The sequence below is a fragment of the Mesoplodon mirus genome (genome assembly GCF_964341445.2).
Source record: "Mesoplodon mirus genome assembly, chromosome: 16".
Lineage (NCBI taxonomy): Eukaryota > Metazoa > Chordata > Mammalia > Artiodactyla > Ziphiidae > Mesoplodon > Mesoplodon mirus.
This window is the reverse complement of record NC_138992.1, coordinates 11378251-11398156: the sequence shown is the minus strand read 5'-3', so window position 1 is coordinate 11398156 and position 19906 is coordinate 11378251.

Sequence of the window (19906 nt, the reverse complement as noted above, 5' to 3'; positions counted from 1 at the left end):
AAAGGCATACGCTGGGCAGCCAGTTAGTCTCACTCAGCAGCCAAATGATTCCCTGTGCATGTGTCATGAAAATTAGTGCATCAATAAATTTACCTATTATGACGTGTCATCAGCTGCTTGGGATTACTTGTCACCTGCAGAAGCTGCAAACATGAAAATCATAAATGGGAAGTTTATGCCTGGAGTTTAAGGTTTGTAGGGCAGAGAAGCAGTGTGAGATGGAGCTGACCACACAAGCAGGAGCCAGACACAGATGAGTGTGGATGCTTTCCTGGAGTTATCAGGATGCTCGGGGGATTAATGAATGTCATTTGAATGAATGAGATATTCTGGGAATGATGGACATTTCCTGACATTACTTGATTGAGGGTGGGTACCTACCTCAGTAAAAAACTGGCTGTTAGTTGGTAAAAATGTCATCTGCTACTGCAAATTTTACTTCCCTCGTGGGCTTTTTTTTTGAGTAATATTTGTCAGGTTATGTAGCATATAATCAGAGACCTAGGTCATCTTTAAATGTAATTTTTCAAGGTGAAAAGCCTTCTGCTAAAGAGAAGATGGGAAGAAGACCAAATCAAATAACAATTATGAATAATACTCAGCCCATAACAGAAGGCTCTGGATTTTATAATATGTTCCTGCCAAAGGCCATGTGTAATATTTCCTTGTTAGCAGTTCCCAACCACTATGAAATCCACAAAACCTCTCCCAGCTGTGGAAGACTTATCCTCCGTCCTTTCCCATTCTGGGACATATCCATAAGGTTTAGAACATATGACTAAGTTTCCCAACTTGAATGACACTAATAGTAATTTTCTAAGGCTTTGGAGAAAGATGTAAGAAAACCACAGTGCGTGTCTGTTTGAGAACTGTTCTGTTTAATGATTTGTGGTGTTCCAAAGGTGGAGGGTGAGACAGAACTGTTTAATAAACTTGCTTTCAATGATTTGAGTGATCTTAAGATTACATTTATAATCAGTACAAATTAAATTACATTTAAACTTGAGGTTCAAAAGTGAAACATTAAGAAGGAAGTGAGCAGGTAGACAAATTTACTTCCATTTTGTGAAAGAACTTAATAGGACTTTAAACGCATGTAGGGAAGTTATGAATTCTCCTGACATACATGAGATTGTAGTACATCATTCTGCTTGAGTCACACTTCTCTTGAGTAGGAAATAGAATGAGAATATTTAGAAAGACAAGAATAGAAATACAAAAAATATAAGAATGTCCTACTAAGAATAAAACCCCAAATGAGAAGAAAGTAACTTGAAAATAATTAAGAAAATGTATGATATATCAATTGCTCATTTCTTTAGCACTTCCAGCAGGTTGTCTGTGATATCTACTGAAAGCCAACATTTACGGAGCCAATGACTGAGCCAGACAATGTGCTGAGCACATATATTAACTTGTTTAATTCTTATAACAATGTATTGAAGTTGGTACTATTTTTATCCTCATTTTATAGATAAGGAACTTGAGGTTGAGAAAGGTTAAGTACATCACCCAAGATCACACAGCTAGTAAGTGGCAGTGCCACTAGTCAACTCCATGTCTGGGTAATGCTAGAGCTCATGGTTTAATCAACACGCTCAAATGTTTACACCTTTTGACACTCCATCTGTTGAGAAAGCAAAGTCCTGGTGACCCACTAATTCCAACAAAAAAGTGTCAGGGCTGTTTTATATTGACGCTTGGAAACATTCCAGTTAGATGAAGCAGTTATTGACAATAATTGCATAGTAGTCCAGAAGACTTTTAATTTGTACCTAGGTATTGTTCTTTCTTTAAACTTCGCTATAAGTACTTAGCGATTCATGACTAAATTGTTTTCTAAATTGGCAAAGCATTATGTTTAATAGATATAGCATAATTACCTAGCAGTCTTAGTTATATTGCTATTCATCCAGAAGAAAGTTTAACCAGTTAGTTCTCAAAGCAATGGAGCAAGAACTTGGGGATACCTCCTATAATCTTGCAAACCTAAATCAGTAATGGAGTCATAAATGCCACAGAAAGTGCCAAAGACCTTGAAGTCACGAGGCCTTCATATTCAGGGGGATGATGGCAGGGGAACTTTTACCATTGTTATACCTCCCCCTTCCTTCTGTGGAATGACCCCTGACTTGTGTCTCCTTACAGCATCTTATTGTCCCAAGGTAAGAGGAAGTGTTCTACTCTGCCTTTCCTAATATTCTTGCACATCTTGGAAAAGTTTTCCTTCTTTAATGATGCCAGTTCTTGCACTCTTGTTAGGAAATTAAGGTTGGAAAGAATATGTCCAGAGATATTTTAATATACATTTTTAAAATTACTGTTTATGTATGATGAGGCCAACAGATCAGGAGATAACTGTCTTTGAAAAGCGAGTTTGTTATACTCACAGATCCCAAGAGAAAGGAGCATGGCATAGGCCATTTGGGGAAACACCAGGGATGGTCAGTGGGCAGAGGGAGAGAGGGAGACTGTGGACAAACGTTTTCATTTTATGGTTTCCATAAAAAGAAACAGGCAAGACAGGGTGAGCAGACTTTGGATTGGCTAGTTTAAATAATTTCAGTGAACTCTGGGGTGTAAGCTATCCCTGGTTGTCTGGTACCTGGCCTTGGGGTGATGAGGGCAGGTAGATAGTGGTGGGGCTGTGAGGGCCCAATAAGGCAAGTGGTTGGGGATATGGCTCTGGACTGGTTGGTTCATGGTTGAAAGTCATGCTCGTGGGCAAGTTGTTTACTGTCTCCAGGAATTGGCAATTCCTGGAGGAACAATCCTTCCAGGATCAGCAAGACCCCAGATGTCAAAGCATCAGAATACAAAAAATAAAACTCGTGGTTAATACAAGAGGGAAACTGGGAAGAGTTCATCTTTCTGACAGGAAATGTGGCTTCCACATGTGTATGTGTGTGTATGCACATGTGTGTACACACATGTGAGTGTGAGTCTATGCTATATTCATTGGTTTCACAGCGTCACCTGAAGTCTTAGAATTTCTAGTGATTCAATATGCATTTCTAGGAATTGAGGCTTCCACATGGACCACATTATAAATAGCATGTGTCCCCCATCCATCTTTTATTGGCTTGGCCTGGCTCCAAGGACTCTGTCTGAGAAGCCCAAGAACTGCTTCACTGACTCTTCCTCCTTCTCTAGAAAGTCATCAATTCTGGGTGGAATTGGAGGTTTAGATCATAGTAGTCATCCTTTTCTTTTTTTTTTTTTTTTTTTGCGGTACGCGGGCCTCTCACTGTTGCGTCCTCTCCCGTTGCAGAGCACAGGCTCCAGAAGCACAGGCCCAGCGGCCATGGCTCACGGGCCCAGCCGCTCTGCGGCATGTGGGATCCTCCCGGACCGGGGCACGAACCCGCGTCCCCTGCGTCGGCAGGCAGACCCCAAACGACTGTGCCACCAGGGAAGCCCAGTGGTCATCCTTTGAACCTCTCATTTTAACTAGCTTCTACTAAACTGAGGGCTGTGGTCATTATCCAAGGTGGAGACTCTCCTCCTTCCTCTTAGTATGGTTGGAAGTTGTCCTTATGAGTTGAGCATTTTAATTAACCAATTCTTCCTTCTTTTCTTCCATAAGAATATTTATTTATTAACTTTTATGTGCTAACACAAATCCAGGCATCTTGAGGGTATACAAAGAGAAACCAAACAAGGAGTTTACAGCCTCATACAGCTTCAGAGAGAAATCTTTTTCAAATTTATTTTATTTTTTATTGAAGTATAGTTAATTTACAATGTTGTATTAGTTTCAAGTGTAGAGCAAAGTGATTCAGTTATATATATATTAGATATATAATATATATAGTTTCAAGTGTAAAGCAAAGTGATTCAGTTATATATAAAATATATATATTATATATATGTAATTCTTTTCCAAATTCTTTTCCATTACAAGTTATTACAAGATATTGAGTAGAGTTCCTGTGCTATATAGTAGGTCCTTGTTGTTTGCCTATTTTATATATAGTGGTGTGTATCTGTTAATTCCAAACTCCTAACTTATCTCCGCCCCACCACCATCCCCTTTGGTAACCATACATTTGTTTTCTATGTCTGTGAGTCTATTTCTGTTTTGTAAATAAGTTCCTTTGTATCATTTTTAAGATTGCACATATAAGTGATATCATATGATATTTGTCTTTCTCTGCAGAGATAAATCTTAACAGTTCTCTGAAGGCAAAACCATACTTATTCATTTGATAATTCAAGCTCCTATTGCATCTTAAATGTTATCTGAGCCTTGAGAAACACACTGCTTTCAACTGGTGTTAGGAAGTATGTCAAAGTTTACCCCTAAGGATGAACCACAGAGACGGCAAAGACTATCTACATTAGGGAAAGAAGAGTCAAGAGTTGGGGGGTCCAGGGTCCCATATATCTGATTTCAGATTCTGTCTCTGGATCTTACTACTTCTAAGAACTTGGGCTAGTTGCTTAGGTATCTTAGTCTTAGTTCTGTCCTCTGTTTAAGAAAATAGTAATTATTTAAAAGTTGTAGAGGAGGAAAGAATTGATCCAGTTAAGATTGTTGTCCCAATAACCGAGAAAATTTGTGGAGATCCCTTGACACTGTGCCCAATACATATTAAGTACTCACAAGTATGCTTTATTGTTAACATTATTGTCAATAGTGCTGTGTTTAAGGAGACAAAGCATGAGTATTGACATCAGGGAAGCCTGAGTCTCGGTGCTAGTTCGGCTGCTTACTAGGCATGTAATCCTGGGGTACATTACTTAACATTTCTGAATCAGAAATAATCACACCTACCTTTCATGTAATAAAACTGAAAGATAATGAGTGTAGGATGCCTATAACTTATTATTTTCTGGCTTCCACATGAAGTGGTAGCTGTAACTATGAGTGTTATCTAGTGATGAACTAAGAATCTTAGACACCTGGAAAATCAGCCATGCATTTCTGTGGGAGAAGATAGGGTGCAAGGAGAGAAAAGGATCATTCTGCTTTTTATGATGCTCCTTTTTTTTTTTTTTTCCTTTGGCACTGTTTGAGCAGAGGTCACTGGTTGGTGCCTGTACAGGATGCCTGTGGTTCTACCCATCCAACCCACCATGCCTTTGGTCCAGTCTCCAGGACCTGCGTTTGTGCCTGTCTCTGTGGCTACCTATGACCACAATTGGAGAAAGTCCAGCCGGCTGAGGGAGCCTCATGTATGACTCTGTGTTCCTGGGTGTCTGCCAGTGGACTCATTTTGCTGGAGGAATGTGTAATATGTCCTGAGATTCTGTGGGGCCTCAAGATGGGAGGACACTCAGGGCCAAGGGGACCTGGGACCGGGGTAAGGAGGGCAGGGAGAAGGCTGTGCAAAGACATATTTGCTCTTTGGCCCCATCTTCATGATGAGTGCCCCAGGGCTCAGTCCTTGGTACCCCCTGCCCTATTTCTTGGTGACGTCATCCATACTTAAGTAACAACCGTGTGCTCACAACTAATAATTTATATCCAGTACATAGTCAGGGTTTAAGTATTTGTAGAAAAACAAAAGAAAGAAGGGAGGAAAGAAATGAAAGTCAGGGAGGGAAGGAGGGAAGAAGGAAGGCAGTATTGTTAACTTGAGAAGATGTACTGCACTGGTATTAAAAAACTAAATATAAAAGCATGGGTTGTGAAACACAGATAACAAGGGTTCAAATCTAAAATCTCACTTTCAGGCTGTGTAATTTGGGGCAAATTATTTAATTTCTGGATGCTTCAATTTTCTCTTGTCAAATGGGAATAATAAAAGTTATCTCATTTGTTTGGAGGTTGTTTGGAGATATAAATATGCTGGTACATGTGAAATGCTTTTAAAATTACCTGGAAATTCATAAATGTTTCTAAATATTAGCTATTATCACATAAATATAAACCGTATATCTGATAGACCTTGTATGAAAATACCCAAATGACTTAAAAGTGGTGAAAATCTAATTAAGATTCCAATGTATGAGCCATAAATGTGTGGAATTATAACACACATTTGTGGATCTATATTTGAGAAGAATATCTTGGGTAATGTTACCAAATGGGTGACATGTTAGGAGAAGATATTTTTAAGGTTAAAATTAAGAAGGAATTACTATCCAAAATATAATTTAAATTGACAGGCTGAAGCAGGGAGCCATTAAGAAAATGGGCAAAGTGACCAGACAGTTTATAGAAACTGAAGTCTAAATGTCTGAAGAATATATAAAAATGTGCTTGAGCTCATTGGACATAATAGTGCTAACACAATGAGATACTACTTTATACCCATTAGAATGGCAAAAGTGGAAATGTTGGGACAGTCAATTGCTGTCAGAACTTTGAGAGGACAAGAATTTTTATGTACAGTTGATGAAGAGTAAATAAGAACAATCATTTTGAGAAGCAGGTAGGCAATAATTAGCTAAAACAAGTACTTCTTTTCCTTTTGACCCAACCAACCCAATCCTATGTATATATTCCAGAATAATTCTTTTTTTAATTAAGTATATTTGATTTAGAGTGTTAAGTTCTATTAATTTTTGCTGCTGTACAACAAAGTGATTCAGTTATACATACGTTTTTATATTCCTTTCCATTATGGTTTATCACAGGATATTGAATATGGTTCCCTGTGTGATACAGTAGGACCTTGTTTTTAATCCATTCTATATATAATAGCTTGCATCTGCTAACCCCAAACTCCCAGTCCATCCCTCCCCTACTCCACCTCGCCCTCCCTCTTGACAGCCCCAAGTCTGTTCTCTATGTCTGTGAGTCTGTTTTTGTTTTATAGATAGGTTCATTTGTGTCATATTTTAGATTCCACATATAAGTGATATATGGTATTTGTCTTTCTCTTTCTGGCTTACTTCATTTAATATGATAATCTCTAATTCCATCCATATTGCTGCAAATGGCATTATTCCATTCTTTTTTATGGATGAGTAGTATTCCATTATATATATGTACCACATCTCTTTATCCATTCATCAGCTGATGGACATTTAGGTTGTTTTCATGTCTTGGCTATTGTGAATAGTGCTGCTATGAACATAGGGGTGCATGTCTCTTTCTGAATTATAGTTTTGTCCAGGTATGTGCTGAGGAGTAAGACTGATGGTTTATATGGCAATTCTGTTTTTAATTTTTTGATGAACCTCCATACTGTTTTCCATAGTGGCTGCACCAACTTACATTCCCACCAACAGTATAGGAGGGTTCCCTTTTCTCCACGCCCTCTCCAGCATTTGTTACTTGTAGCCTTTTTAACGATGGCTATTCTGACTGGTGTGAGGTGGTACCTTATTGTAGTTTTGACTTGCATTTCTCCAATAATTAGCGATGTTGAGCATCTTTTCATGTGCTTTCTGTGTGTCTTCTTTAGAGAAATGTCTGTTTAGGTCTTCTGCCCATTTTTCAATTGGGTTGTTTGGTTTTTCATTTTGTAGTTGAGCTGTATGAGCTGTTGATATATTTTGGAAGTTAAGCCTTTGTCAGTCACATCATTTGCAAATAGTTTCTCCCAGTCTGTAGTCTGCCTTTTTGTTGTGTTTATTGTTACCTTTGCTCTACAAAAGCTTGTAAGTTTGATTAGGTCCCATTTGTTTATTTTTGCTTTTATGTCTACTGCCCTAGGTGACTGACCTAAGAAAACATTGATATGATTTATGTCAGGAAATGTTTTACCTATGTTCTCTTCTAGGAGTTTTATGGTGTCATGTCTTATTAAGTCTTTAAACCATTTTGAGTTTATTTTTGTGTATGGTGTGGGGGTGTGTTCTGCCTTCATTGATCTACATGCAGCTGTCCAGCTTCCCAACACCACTTGCTGAGGAGACTGTCTTTTTCCATTGTATATTCTTGCCTCCTTTGTTGAAGATTGACTGTAGGTGTGGGGTTTATGTTTATTTCTGGGCTCTCTATTCTGTTCCATTGATCCATATGTCTGTTTTTGTGCCAGTACCTGCTGTTTTGATTATTGTTACTCTGTAGTATTGTCTGAAGCCTGGGAGGGTTATGTCTCCTGCTTTGTTCTTTTTCCTCAGGATTGCTTTGGCAATTCTGGGTCTTTTATGGTTCCGTATAAATTTTAGGATTATTTGTTCTAGTTCTTGAAAAATGTCATGGGTGATTTGATAGGGATTGCACTAAATCTGTAGATTGCTTTGGGTAGTGTGGCCATTTTAATAATATTAATTCTTCCTATCCCAGAACATGGGATATCTTTCCATTACTTTGAATCATCTTCACTTTCCTTTATGAATGTTTTATAGTTCTCAGCATATAACTCTTTCACCTTCTTGGTGAGGTTTATTCCTAAGTATTTTATATTTTTTGATGCAATTTTAAAAGGGATTGTTTGTTTACATTCCTTTTCTGATATTTCATGTTGGTGTAAAGAAATGCAACCAATTTCTGTATGTTAAACTTGTATCCTGCTACCTTGCTGAATTCGTTTATCAGTTCTAGTAGTTTTTGTGTGGAGTCTTTAGGGTTTTCTATCCATAGTAACATGTTATCTGCATATAATGACAATTTTACCTCTTCCCTTCCAATTTGGATACTTTTTATTTCTTGTCAGATTGATGTGGCTAGGGCTTCCTGTACTATGTTTAATAGAAGTGATGAGAGTGGGCATCCTTGTCTTGTTTCAGATTTTAGTGGGGAGGCTTTCCACTTTTCACCATTGAGTATTATACTGGCTGTGGGTTTGTCATAAATAGCTTTTATTATCTTGAGATGTGTCCAGAACAATTCTTATAAATGTTCATGAGGGACCATGTACAAGCATGTTTTTGAGTGTTCTTTTTGGTGGCAGGGAACTGAAGGCAACCAAGGTTAATCCCTAAGGAAATACATAAGTGATAGATGCCCACTAAGAAACTATGGGCTCCAGTATGAAACACAAACTAGATGTCCACAGCCATACAGATAAATCCTGTTAGAGTTAGAAAAAGATGAGTTACAATCTTATATCATTTATGTAAATTGAAACACATATGTAAAACAACAGTGGGAATTTTATGAGAATATACTAATATTTACGGGCATATATTGAAAGCTTTATATCGAATATCTGTGGACTAGAGAATGGGACTGGGCACCAGAGAATTGCGGAAACAGGTAAATTAAACTCCCGTGTCACCTGTAGAGATAAATAAGGTCATTGTGTTTAGGATGATAAGTTCAGCTCTCTATACTTAAAATCTAATCTAAACAGCAAAAAGATGTCAGTTGACTACACAGATATTTATGTGGTATAAAAAAAAAATATTTCAAAGCGTGTTTTGAATGATCTCCGTTCCATACATTACAGTGTGCTAAAAGCAATAAAAAACTTAAACATCTTTGACACAATTTTAAAAAGAAACATTACTTATTGGTACTCTTGCATTACCTATTCTCAGAGGTTTTTTTAAAATTAATCAGCATTCAAAGGGAATTTCAACTTTTTATAGCCCCAGAATTATATTTCTCTTTGTAGTTGCATAGTTCGATGTTCCCATACATTTATAAATGGGCCAGTCCTGAAAAACTGAAACCAAAACCAGCAGATCAAATGCATAGAAGAGTCAGTTAATTGTTTACCTACATACATTCAACCACTATATAAGTGGTTTGGTGGGTTCTAGCACCACTGACACATCATCTTTGACTCAGTTTTTTCACTCCAACACTTCGCTAATTAAATTGTTCTTAACTTCATCAGACTACCTCCTCTTTCCAGACAGTTTAGATCTCTCTCCCTCAGTCTCTGCAACTTTTGTTTGCCTTTGTTAATTGGCCAAGTTCTACCTACTCTCTCTAAAAGGAATCTGCAGTAATACTTTCCAAGGTGTTCCCCCCATTAAAATGGTATGTTCAGTAACAACTTGGCTTTCTTCTCCACCTGAAGTCATCTGCATACCCAAACATTTGGCTGAAGGGATAAAAGTTACTGTATCCAACTGGAGGAAATAACACCTGTAAAATGGAAAACGTGAGCCAAACTGTTTTACGGGGCTTCTGGGAAAATAATCACACTACAAGAGCTCAGGATCCTCTGAGTGTGAAGCCTGGTGTTTAATCACTTATGCATTCCTTTTGTGGTATTCACTGAAAGACTATTGGCCTGTGGAGGAGACCAGGAGACTGGCCAGTGTTCACATTCATTCTTCCCTCTGTTGACAGCCAAATAAGTACTTAGGGTTCTTCTTCCCAACAGAGGCTACACACCTCATACACACACTGTTAAGGATGATTTTTAGTTGTATGGATTTTGCAATGCCAAGTTGAATGTGTATGTGTGTGTGTGCCTGTGTGTGACCAAATAGGTGATAATGAGATTGTTGAAATGAAGTAGAATTCTTTTCTTGAACAATCCTGTACTATTTGGGGGCTACTCATAAAGAAGAATCTTATAGAATATACACTGCAGGTAAGGTTTTGCAGAGTGAAAATGCAGACTCTTTCAAAGAAGCCATGAATTTACAAGTTCCATAATGGAATAAGAGCCTTTTAACTCCACCAAGGCAAAAAGGAAGACTATTTCTTTCTGTCCCGTTTGCCTTCAGATAATGGAATGATAAAAGGTTAGATGGTTGATATGCAGAAAAATTTTGGTTTCGGAATAAGCACGGTATATACACAGCATGGTTTAATTCTCACAATCACCATGTGAGGTGGGAATTTTTATTTCAGTTACATAGATGAGAAGCTCCAGTTTCAAACAGGTTTTAAGTGACAATTTATAAGCATGGAGCCAAGTCTTGAATCATGTTGGATTTTAAGCTTCTAGAAGACAGGCACATTCTGAACTCTCAAAATGTAAACCAATGTTTAAGAATGGACCTCAATCAATATTGGTTAATAAAGTAAAGAGTGAATGAATGATTAATTAAATAATTGAATGGGATGAATTCAGTTATACTCTGTCCACTAGTCCTTATAATATGAACCAATGGTTACAGTTCATGGAAGGTTAATGCGTTGCTGGAAATAAAGATGTGATGGGATTCACCAAACCGAATCTTACCTTGTTGCATAAAATGCAGCCAAATAGCACAGTCTTTTTTTTTTTTAACATCTTTATTAAAGTATAATTGCTTTACAATGGTGTGTTAGTTTCTGCTTTATAACAAAGTGAATCAGCTATACATATACATATATCCCTAAATCTCCTCCCTCTTGCGTCTCCCTCCAACCCCTCTAGGTGGTCACAAAGCAGCGAGCTGATCTCCCTGTGCTATGAAGCTGCTTCATAGCTAATAAAATAGCTATCTATTTTACATTTGGTAGTGTATATATGTCCATGCTGCTTTCTCACTTCGTCCCAGCTTACCCTTCCCCCTCCCCGTATCCTCAAGTCCATTCTCTACATCTGCGTCTTTATTCCTGTCCCGCCCCTAGGTTCTTCAGAACCAATTTTTTTTTTTGATTCCATATATATGTGTTAGCATACGGTATTTGTTTTTCTCTTTCTGACTTACTTCACTCTGTATGACAGTCTCTAGGTCTATCCACCTCACTACAAATAACTCAATTTTGTTTCTTTTTATGGCTGAGTAATATTCCATTGTATATATATGCCATATCTTCTTTATCCATTCATCTGTTTATGGACACTTAGGTTGCTTCCATGTCCTGGCTATTGTAAGTAGAGCTGCAATGAACATTGTGGTACATGACTCCTTTTGAATTATGGTTTTCTCAGGGTATATGCCCAGTAGTGGGATTGCTGGGTCCTATGGTAGTTCTATTTTTAGTTTTTTAAGGAACCTCCATACTGTTCTCCATAGTGGCTGTATCAATTTACATTCCCACCAACAATGCAAGAGGGTTCCCTTTTCTCCATACCCTCTCCAGCATTTATTGTTTGTAGATTTTTTGATGATGGCCATTCTAACTGCTGTGAGGTGATACCTCATTGTAGTTTTGATTTGCATTTCTCTAATGATTAGTGATGTTGAGCATCCTTTCATGTGTTTGTTGGCAATCTGTATGTCTTCTTTGGACAAATGTCTGTTTAGGCACAGCCTTTTTTGCATCACTGTGAAGAACAGAGTAACAGCCCATGTAATCAGTTCCAATGGTTATACCAAGGCATTTCTATCGAGACTTTAATAACTCTGTTTAATGAGGGGAAACTTATTTAGAAAAGGAAATGATTTCATAACAAATTTCTAAGAAAGCTTACTCTGAGCTCTGCTTAAAATGCAGTTTATTAATGATGGACTTTAATAAAGAAAACTCTGTACCTCTAAAAGATGGAGAAATAATATGGGCTAGAAAGCTGCGATTAGCTAGTCTAATAAGTGCATTGTACTATCTCCTTGTGTTTTAATGTGCAAATCTCTGTTTAGGAATGATTTTAACCATCTTATCATGTATTTGTTTGCTTTTATTGTTTTCTGTAAACTGCCTGTTTGTATCTTTTATCTAGTTTTGTTTTGGGGGGGGAGTGCTGATTGGCAGGAGATAAATTTATGTTCCAGATATCAATTTTTAATTGATTTTAAACATGGGCAGGGGGAATCCCATTAAATTTATGGTTTTATTTTTCCCATTTGTCTCTAATCATTCTAGAATTCGCAATTTTTTGTGGTGTTAGATAGGATATGGATTCATTTTTCATGCTAAAAGGAACCAGTATTTACTCACACCATCTACTAAAAAAGTGTCATTTTCCCATAATTAGTTGTGCCAACTTTATTATATATTTAGATCTCATATTAATAAGTCTGTCTCAGGACTATTTATTATCTTCCATTATTCAATTTGCCTGTTATTACACCAGTAAAACACTGTTTTTATTACTATGGTCTTGCTGCATGTCTTAATATCTGATAAGAATAAACATATTCCCTTTAATATTTTTAAGGTTACTTTAGCTAATTTTAGCCTATATACATTTAAGGTTTACCAAGTATATAAAAATCATCCAAGTTAAATTTTTATTGGGCTTGCTTGAAATTTGTAGATTAGTTTGGGGGAGAATTGATATGTTTAAATTTGTGTTATCCTATCCAAAAGCATGGAGTGAGAAGAGGGCACCTGAAGAAGTGTTGAAGTCAATCTAGAGGCATAGGGAGAGGGGGAAATTGTGGCCACAGCCTTTATTGTGGTTTCTGCAGGAGGGAGTGGGCAGGTGAGACAAGGTAAGCAGGTTGGAATAATTTCAGCAGGCTTTGGAGTGTAGGAGCTGTCCTTAGTTGACTAGTATCTGGTATTGGGGTGATTAGGGCAGGTAGAGAGTGGCCTGGAATATAAGAGCTGGATAGAGGAAATGGTTAGGAGGATGGGCTCTGGTTTGGTCAGTTTGAAGAAAGATGCACTCGTAGGGCAGTTGTTTGCTAGCCCTGCATGAGGCAGCCCTCCAGGGTCAGCACGGACCCCCAAGATATCAAAATATCAGAATTACAGACTAAAAAGACACAATTGATACAAATATAGACATATACATGCATGGGTGTATGTGTGTGTGTATACATATACATACATATGCGTCATAGGTATAGTTATATAGTTCTACAGTCAGGCTGGGAAAGAGAGGGTGATTTTTCCAACTGTGACACAACTGTTCAAACATGGGATCTGACCTGGCAGTTCCATGCCTAACATCGGTGCAATAGCGTTTTACCGTGCTATTCTGCTTGGTTCTGCTTGTGGTTTGAGCTTGGCTCCATGGGGACATAAAAGTCTGGCAGAGGGTCATTCCCTGATACTTGAAGCAGAGTGCTACAGGAGCAAAGGCCTGCTGTATGTTCTGCATCAGAGGTTAGCAGGCTTGGCAAGATATCTTACAGAGCAGGGGTGGGGGGGGGAGGAAAAGGAATAAACTAAGTTTCTTGAAAGTATCAGTTTTGTTTTCAAATCATTCTGCATTCTTATTTAACTAGTTTTATAAGTTAAAGGGCATTGTTGTGGTCATTATGTTTTAATGGTGTGCTTCTAATAAATACATTGTTCTGTTTTAAAGGTCTGTGCCAGAGGCCTGTCTGCAAATGTGCAGGATCCTAAATTTGTAAGGCTGAAGAAATCTTGTAATCAGTTTGAGTACTCATTTTAGATATAAGGAAATTGAGATCAAAAGGCCTTACAGGGCTTCCCTGGTGGCGCAGTGGTTGAGAGTCTGCCTGCCGATGCAGGGGACACGGGTTTGTGCCCCGGTTCGGAAAGATCCCACATGCCGCGGAGCGGCTGAGCCCGTGAGCCATGGCCGCTGAGCCTGCGCGTCCGGAGCCTGTGCTCCGCAACGGGAGAGGCCACAACAGTGAGAGGCCTGCGTACCGCAAAAAAAAAAAAGGGCTTACAGATCCATGTTTGATTAGGGGATATTCTGATACTAGAACCTAGGTATATGAATTCTTTTTTCCTGCACCTGGCTGTGATTATTTAAGGAAGTGTTTCCACACTATTCTTGGCTTTATATTCTGTCCTTGGCTTATCTTTCCTTTAGTGTATCCCATACCGCAAAATACACTGCCCATGACAGTGAAACTGACTTAGAATTAGTTCCATAAATGTACTACAACAGGCTGTGCTCATCCTTCATCCTCCTGGCTAACACTCACCCATCCATCCCACAATGGTCATCTCAAGCTTGGTCCTTAGGGGGATTCCCTGATCCACCCCAGTTCAGATTCTGTGCTCTGAGTCTACATAGTAGTCACATGTTATTGATCATAGAATGCTGAATTATAGGCTTTCTTGTCTCTCTTCTTGACTAGATTAAAGGATCTTTGTGGGTTAAGTCTTTGGCTGTCAAGTCTTCATTTCTAGTGCCTCTCATACAGTATTTATACCTGACATTGCTTATAGAAAAATCATTCACCACAGAAGAGAAATGATACGTTTGCTTGTATATGTGTGTGTGGGTGGGTTTATGTCACCTGTGTTCAAGTATAATGATCTGATTATTTCCAAGTCACTTGAATAAAAAGTATGGTTGTATAATTGAAATGTGTGCTATTGTTCTTGAAAACCAATGAAAGAAAAAGCCAACAAAGTTCTCAGTCGAACTCTGAATCAGAAGCTGTCTTTCCTTATAGCTTTACATCTCTCTGGAATGTTCTTGCATTTCTTATTTTTTTAATTTTTATTGGTGTATGGTTGTGTTTACACTTTACTCTGTTGTGTTAGCCTCCACTGCACAACAAAATTAATCAGCCATATACATACAGATATACCCTCCTGTTTGGACTTCCCTCCCATTTAGGTTACCACAGTGCATTAGGTAGAGTTCCCTGTGCTATACAGTATGTTCCCATCAATTGTCTATTTTATACATAGTACCAATAATGTTTATGTGTCAATCCTAGTCTCCCAATTCCTCCCACCCCATCCCTTTTCCCCTTTGTATCTATACATTTGTTCTCGACGTCTGTCTCTATTTCTGCTTTGCAAATAAGATCATTTATACCATTTTTCTAGATTCCACATATATGTGTAATTATACGATATTTGCTTTTCTCTTTATGACTTTTTTCACTCTGTATGACACTCTCTAGTCTTGCATTTCTTTTGCATAAGAATTCCTTCTATGCCTCTAAGGTTCAGCCCCAAGGATCACTTGTTCATATCTGTTTTTTTGTGTGAATCTTTAAAACAACATCTTGGTCCCATATTTTTTTAGCATTAGATCATGTCTCTCCTTGTTCTTGATGATACAATCTCCACTATTCCCTCTCTCCTATATTTTAGAACAACTGGATGTATTTTTCTTCTATCTAATATAAATTCCTTGCATGTAGGGATGGTAAGTCTTCTTTGTTTATTTTTTTATAAGAGCTTTATTGAGAGCTAATTCACACACCATACAATTTACACATTTAATGTATGCAGTTCAGTAGTTTTTCAAATCGTCACAGAGTTGTGTAACCATCACCACAATTAATTTTAGAGCTTTTTCATCATCCTCAAAAGTAAGAGATTTTTTTTAGTAGTCACTCCTGTTCCCCTCCTCCCTAGTTTCCTCTTCCCAGCCCCAGACAACAATTAACCTACTTTCTGTCTCTATAGATTTGCCTCTTCTGGACATTTCATACAAACATAATCATATATTATATGGGGTCCTTGGTTGTGGGCTTCTTTCACTTAGCATAATATTTTTAAGGTTCATCCATGTAGCTGAATTATATTCCATTATATGAATATATCACATTTTGTTTATCCATTTATCTATTGATAAGCTTTTTGGTTGTTTCCAATTTGGGCTATCATGAATTATGCTTTATGGACATTTGTGTACAAGGTTTTGTGTGAACATTTACTTTGATTTCTCTTGAATACATACCTGGAAATGGAATTGCTGAGTCATATGGTAACCCTGTATTTAACTTTTTGAGGAGCTGCCAGACTGTTTTCTAAAGTGGTTGCACTATTTTATATTTCCAGTAGCAGTATATGAAGTTCCAATTTTCTGTATCCTCTCCAAACTTGTGATTATGTATTTTTTAAAATTATTATAGTCATCCTAGTGGGTGTGGAGTAGTCTCATTGTGGTTTTGATTTATATTTCCCTGATGGCTAAAGATGTCGGACATCTTTTCTGTGCTTATTGCCCATTTGTATATCCTCCTTTGATGAATGTCTATTTAGATCCTTTGCCCATTTCTTTAAAAACATCTTTAAAAAAACCAAATATTTGTTATCTGGGTCAGGATTCCTAGTGCAGCTTAACTGGGTCCTCTGTCTCAAGGCTGTCAGAAGGCTGTAGTCCAGGATTTAGTTATTCTAGAGTCATTGATGATGTCCAATTTATCTATTCTTTTCTTTTGTTGTTTGTACTTTTGATGTCATTTCTAAGAAACTACTGCCTAACTTAAGGTCATGAAGATTTAAGTCTATGTTTTCTTCAAAGACTTTTATAGATTAAACTCTTACGTTTAGGTTTTGATACATTTTAAGTTAATTTTTGAGTATGTGTGAAGTCAGGGTCTATCTTCATTCTTTTGCCTGTGCTTATCCAGTTGTCCTAGCACCATCTGTTGAAAAGACTGTTCTTTCCCTATTGAATGGTTTTGAAACACTTGGTGAAAATCAGCTGAGCACAGACACATGGATTTATTTTTGAATTCTCAATTCTGTTCCACTGATCTATATGTATTGTGCCAGTACCACCCTGTCTGGATTACCATTGTTTTGTAGTATGCTTTGAAATTAGAAAATGTGAGTCTTCCTAATTGTTCTTTTCCTGGTTTACTTTGGCTATTGGGCTCCTTGCAATTCCATATGAATTTCAGAATCCGTTCATCAGTTTATACAAAGAAATAAGCTGGGATTTTCCTTATGATTGCATTGAATTTGTAGATCATTTTGGAGAGTATTGCCGTATTAGCAATATTGTTTTTCAATCCAGGAATGAAAGATACCTTTCCAATTATTTAGGGCCTCTGTAATTTCTTTCGATAATGTTTTGTAGTTTTTAGAATATCAGTTTTACACTTATTTTGTTAGATTTATTTCTATGTATTTGATTTTTTTTTAATGCTATTGTAGGTAGATTTCTTTTCTACTCATTTCATTTTTGGATCATTTATTACAAGTGTATAAAATACAATTAACTTTTGTATATTGATCTTGTATCTTGAAACCTTGCTGAACTCATTTATTAATTCTAATAATTATTTAGTGTGTTCCTTGGGATTTTCTCTATATAAGATTATTTCATGAGCAAATAAAGATAGCTTTACTTCTCCCTTTCTAATCTGGAGGCTATCTTATTTCTTGCCTAATTGCTCTGATGAGAACCTATAGCACAGTGTTGAATAGAAGTAGTTAGAGAAGATATCTTTTTCATTTTCCTGATCTTAGAGGGAAAAACTCTATTCTTTCACCCTTGCATGTGCTGTTAGTTATGAGCTTTTTGTAGATGACCTTTATCAGGCTGAGTAAGTCCCCTTCAATTCCTGTTTGGTATTTTAACCATGAAGGAATGTTGAATTTTGTCTTTTTATTTATTTTCCCAGCTCTTACATACTGTTAGTTTCATATAGTAGCTACTCATTAAATAATAAATGCAATTCATGTGTATACAAATGAATTAATAAAATCAGTTACATGAAGAAACAATCTCATTAATGGTTGAAGGGTAAAGAGAAAAATAGATGATCATATTTAAGTGATTTTACTTAAATCTCCACTTTTCATTTAGTATAAAGAAATAGACATAAATTACAAAATTTTGTGTTTTTTCAATCTGATATAGAACCCTGTTATAAATACAAAACATCAACATTTGAGAAAAGATGCTATTTTTTTTAAATTGGAGATGCTTAACTTGATATCAACAGGGAAGCAACACTTTTCATCTGATAAACACTCATCCTATTTGCAAATCAAACTTATAAAAAAATGGAAAATCCTTATTTCTATTACACTGTCAACAGAAGGCACAGACTCAGGCAGCAGTAAGGCTTTTGGTTTAGAAAAGAACCTCTGTGTTGTAGTTATTTGTGAAGAAACTTAGTTCTCTTGGAGAAAGCAGTCCCTGGTGAAAGCACTCCTTATTTTTAAACAAATTGCCTTTCATCCTTTATTCAGTTGGGGGGCTTCTCAGATTTTCCAAATAGAAAGGCACATTGCTTGTCTTAAGTAGCTAATATAAGATGAATCCTGTTACAGTCCAGCCTGCCTGGACTCTTCGGTCTAGAAATGCATGTTGCTCACAGTAGAACAGAGAATAACCACGGTTAAGAATGCATCTGTTTGCACTGAATGAAGACAAGTCATTGTTATAAGGGACTTGCTGGTTTCCCTTTAGTCTTGGTGTTGCAGGAATATAATTTGAACTTCCTTCCTCCCTTCCTCCCATTTTTCCTTCCCTGTTTCTATATTTTGTCCTCCTCTCTCCTTCCTATATTTTGTCTTTTCCATCAATGTTTATAGTGTCCTTAGTTTGTGTGTAGCTTTGTGCTAGACACCATGGGTAATAAAAAGAAGTAGGAAAACCTAGCTCTTAATCTTTTTTCTTAAAATGAGAACAATAAAAGTATATATACAAAAGGGAAATGTGTGTAAAATAAACTTGTAAATGTGAGTCCACTGTTATCAACTTCATGGTAGAGGCAATAACTGATAGAAGAGTTGAGAATAGCTGGTGGGCAGTGAGTAGAGAGGTGTCAGAGCTGGAAACATTTTCCAATCACTTAAGGATAGAGCCATCTAGACTTCTGCAAAGCACAGGCTTGGATACAAACAGGTGTATTCTTTTTTCCTGCTTGCTATCTGGAAAGAATTTCAACTAATGAGGTACTCTACTTTGGAAACTGATAGTGGAGACAGAAATGCCCATTATAAACAGGGTGACTATATATTTTCTAAACTGAGACCAGTTTGAGAGTGAAAGGGAGTGCTCGTAATAATTATACAAAGGATACAGGCATAAAGTGGGACTGTCCTGGGCAAACTGAGATGAATGGATAACCTAAAGGATGCTTACTGATGATTTTTTATTTTTCTTTGGGAGATGGAGGGTGGGGGGTTAAGAACTGGAAATTTATTCCTGTTTTAAAACAAGCACATTATACTACTGCCCACAAGAATTTTTATTCCTTTGTTTTTGTTATATTTTAAAGTTTGGATTCTGTGACAAATGTACCCTCTCAGGAGTCACTCTCTCCTCTGAGGGACCCCTGAATTCATTATAGGATAGAGGAAAAAGGAGAAAAGCAAAGATCCAGTGGTGAGAATAAACTTGAGGGGTCCTAGGAAATGAGGAGAGGCCAAAATGGCTGGAGAGAAGTGAGTAAAGAAGAGAGTGATGTGTACAGGAGCTCAAATAGGTCTGCTTCTCATCCTCCCTTCAGAAGGCACTAAAACAGAGAGAAGGGCTGCATTTAGAGCATCCCTAACTGAGTCCAAAGCCTGGCTTTGCCCCTTAACAGGCTTTGTACCCTTAGACCAGTTGTTCAGTTTCTGTCTGTCTCTGTCTCTTTTCAGAGGAAGACTAAT